This window comes from Eufriesea mexicana, unplaced genomic scaffold (genome assembly GCF_001483705.2).
Source record: "Eufriesea mexicana isolate 0111107269 unplaced genomic scaffold, ASM148370v2 scaffold10051, whole genome shotgun sequence".
Classification (NCBI taxonomy): domain Eukaryota; kingdom Metazoa; phylum Arthropoda; class Insecta; order Hymenoptera; family Apidae; genus Eufriesea; species Eufriesea mexicana.
In genome coordinates this window covers 98763-102598 of record NW_016917902.1, presented here as the reverse complement: position 1 = coordinate 102598, position 3836 = coordinate 98763, and the positions used below count along the sequence as shown (strand labels likewise).

The 3836-nt window shown below is 35.7% G+C and overlaps 1 protein-coding gene across 1 annotated transcript in view; it reads left to right on the top strand.

Moving 5' to 3' along the window:
• The window catches only part of PMCA (plasma membrane calcium-transporting ATPase 3), a 65439-nt gene extending 64319 nt beyond the window's left edge, over window positions 1-1120 (top strand). Inside the window, exon 17 of the mRNA XM_017908153.1 lies at window positions 1-1120. The gene's annotated coding sequence lies outside the window, so the exon portion shown is untranslated.
• The last annotated feature ends 2716 nt before the right edge of the window (window positions 1121-3836 follow it).

Sequence of the window (3836 nt, the reverse complement as noted above, 5' to 3'; positions counted from 1 at the left end):
CAGCAGCCATGACGACGACGACTGTCATCAAGCTGTGTGTTACGTTCTATCCTTTCTGACGATGTGTAAACACGTAAAAATATCATCCTCATCCTTGTTTTTCTCGTGGCCAGCGCGTTCGGAAAAAAGGAAAAAAAAAAACGAAAACCGTGTGCGTTGATCCTCTTGGACGAGAAAGGAAGAAGGGGATCATATTCCTAACCTAGTCAAACAAAACAAAATTAATCATGACGTGAGTTAGGTCCTCGTCATTTTCTCTCTTTGTGCTTTGTTACCGGCGATCGATAATAGTAGAACGGACGATTGAATTGCACATCAGTCAATGACGTTCGATCTGGAAAAGGAGGAAAAAGTAAGGAAAAAAGAAAAAAAAGATAGAAATGATGATGATGACCTTCTGCCCACGAAACGTCGTCGCGGACACCTCAGTTGATCCGTGCGAAACACCAATTATAAGATACCAAAGTAACGCACCACTGCCTGTCCTCTGTTTTGTTGTTACTTACATTTTTCTTCATTTTTTCTGCCCTTATTTCTCACGCTCTGTGCGTATCTATCTCTTTCTCCCACTAAAGACCTTCAGTTTTAAGTTTTATTAGTTTTACTCTCTGTTACGTCGTTTTCGTCCTCCCCTCCCCCCCCTTCTCTTATGGTACTTTAACGTTAACGTGGTACTTTTGTTTCTCTTTTTCATTTTCCCCTACAAAATGACACCGCATGAAACTGTAAAGAAAGTGGAGAGAACGAGAGAAGAAAACGAACGTACCAACACGAGACTAGTTTCATCTGCCGAGAAAACGGATTTTTCTTTTTCTTTTCGTTGAAATTCCATGCCGCCGTTGGTCACTTGCGATTTTCTTCCCTTGACTCTTCTCCGCTCTCTTCGATGTCTGTCCACCTTTTTGTTTGTCATCGTTCATCCGCTTCTTTTCGCGTCATTTTTTTACTGCTATCTCTATCGTCTCTCATACTTTCCGTTTCCACTCTATTTTTGTCTCGCACAATACTCACTATGCTATTCTTCCTTTAACCTTTTCATTTTCCTTCTCTTTATATTTCAGCTACTGACCCCCTCCTCCCTCCCCCCCTCTCTCTCTCTCTTCTCTTCTCTCTCTTCTCTTCTCTTCTCTTCTCTTCTCTTCTCTTCTCTTCTCTTCTCTCCTCTTCTCTCCTCTTCTCTCCTCTTCTTTCCTCTTCTCTCCTCTTCTCTCCTCTTCTCTCCTCTTCTCTCCTCTTCTCTTCTCTTCTCTCTTCTCTTCTCTCTTCTCTTCTCTCTTCTCTTCTCTCTTCTCTTCTCTCTTCTCTTCTCTCTTCTCTTCTCTCTTCTCTTCTCTCTTCTCTTCTCTCTTCTCTTCTCTCTTCTCTTCTCTTCTCTCCTCTCCTCTCCTCTTCTCTTCTCTCTTCTCTTCTCTTCTCTTCTCTTCTCTTCTCTCTTCTCTTCTCTTCTCTTCTCTCTTCTCTCTTCTCTTCTCTTCTCTTCTCTTCTCTACTCTCTTCTCTTCTCTCTTCTCTTCTCTCTCCTCTTCTCTCTTCTCTTCTCTCTCGTCTTCTCTCTTCTCTTCTCTCTTCTCTTCTCTCTTCTCTTCTCTCTTCTCTTCTCTCTTCTCTTCTCTTCTCTCTTCTCTTCTCTTCTCTCTTCTCTTCTCTTCTCTTCTCTATCGATCTCTTTGTTTCTCTGCCTTTTGGTTCCGCTCTTTACCCAGCTGCATACACCTAGGTACATACCTACCTATCTCCTTGCTTATGTGTTTACGTACATGGATATATGTACGTGCAAATGTATGTATTTATTTATGTATGTATGTACATATGTATGTATGTAGTGTTCTGTCTAACTGTCAAGGTGTCTGCTATTGTCTGGATCTATGTGTGCTTGTATGTCTGTTGATCTGCTGACTACCTATCTACTTATCTGTTTCACCTTTTCTCTATCTATTTATCTCTTCCTCTCTATCTATCTATCTATCTATCTATCTATCCATCTATCTATCTACCTATCTATCTATCTATCTATCTATCTATCTATCTATCTATCTATCTATCTATCTATCTATCTATCTATCTATCTATCTATCTATCTATCTATCTATCTATCTATCTATCTATCTATCTATCTATCTATCTATCTATCTATCTATCTATCTATCTATCTATCTATCTATCTATCTATCTATCTATCTATCTATCTATCTATCTATCTATCTATCTATCTATCTATCTATCTATCTATCTATCTATCTATCTATCTATCTATCTATCTATCTATCTATCTATCTATCTATCTATCTATCTATCTATCTATCTATCTATCTATCTATCTATCTATCTATCTATCTATCTATCTATCTATCTATCTATCTATCTATCTATCTATCTATCTATCTATCTATCTATCTATCTATCTATCTATCTATCTATCTATCTATCTATCTATCTATCTATCTATCTATCTATCTATCTATCTATCTATCTATCTATCTATCTATCTATCTATCTATCTATCTATCTATCTATCTATCTATCTATCTATCTATCTATCTATCTATCTATCTATCTATCTATCTATCTATCTATCTATCTATCTATCTATCTATCTATCTATCTATCTATCTATCTATCTATCTATCTATCTATCTATCTATCTATCTATCTATCTATCTATCTATCTATCTATCTATCTATCTATCTATCTATCTATCTATCTATCTATCTATCTATCTATCTATCTATCTATCTATCTATCTATCTATCTATCTATCTATCTATCTATCTATCTATCTATCTATCTATCTATCTATCTATCTATCTATCTATCTATCTATCTATCTATCTATCTATCTATCTATCTATCTATCTATCTATCTATCTATCTATCTATCTATCTATCTATCTATCTATCTATCTATCTATCTATCTATCTATCTATCTATCTATCTATCTATCTATCTATCTATCTATCTATCTATCTATCTATCTATCTATCTATCTATCTATCTATCTATCTATCTATCTATCTGTCTATCTATCTTTGTCTGTCTTTGTCGCTCTTTCTCGCGTGACTTAAAGATGATCTAGTCACTAGTTTGTATTGCTAAATACTTCCGTGAATATACTCTGCACTGGGGGTGCCTTACCGAAAAACAAAGTTAAAAAAGAAAAATAAAAAAGAATTGCGCATTGTTTTCTTAGCCTTACTTCGCGTATAAAATGAGACTTGATAAAGGATAAAGAAAAACCGCAATAGAGAAACGAGGTGAAAGAAAATTTGTCGTATCGATTCTTCTTTGCTACCTTCACGTAACTGAAAATGGGAAGATTATCAAAGATGATATTTAACGAAAGTCAAAAAACAAAAAGAGAAGAAAGAAAGAGTAAAAGGGAAACGCCACGACATTGCCATTATTACGCTTAAATCGATACAAAGATCCTGATAGTAAAGACGTTAATCACGCCACGGTACGAAACCCGCATGTACTTTTAGTAATAAATATATAGTTACGATCTACCCAAAAAACCATAAAACACATTTTTTTCGATGAGACACCTTCTTTTGTGTTCTCTGCTTACCGAACCGACCTATATTATATAAAAAGGAAAAACACGTGTCTGCCTATGCAGTTTTGAGTCTCATCGCGAATCCAACTTATGTTTTATTTTCGTTCATTTTTTCCTTTGTTTTTCTTCACCCTTTCTTTTACTTTTACAATTTTTTCACACTACTTCGCGTGACTATACTGTAATTATTCTCAGGACCTATCGATTTCCATCGACAACAAAGCACGCGTGTCAACCGTCGATCGAGATTTTGATCGATATATCGATACACCTTCACTGTT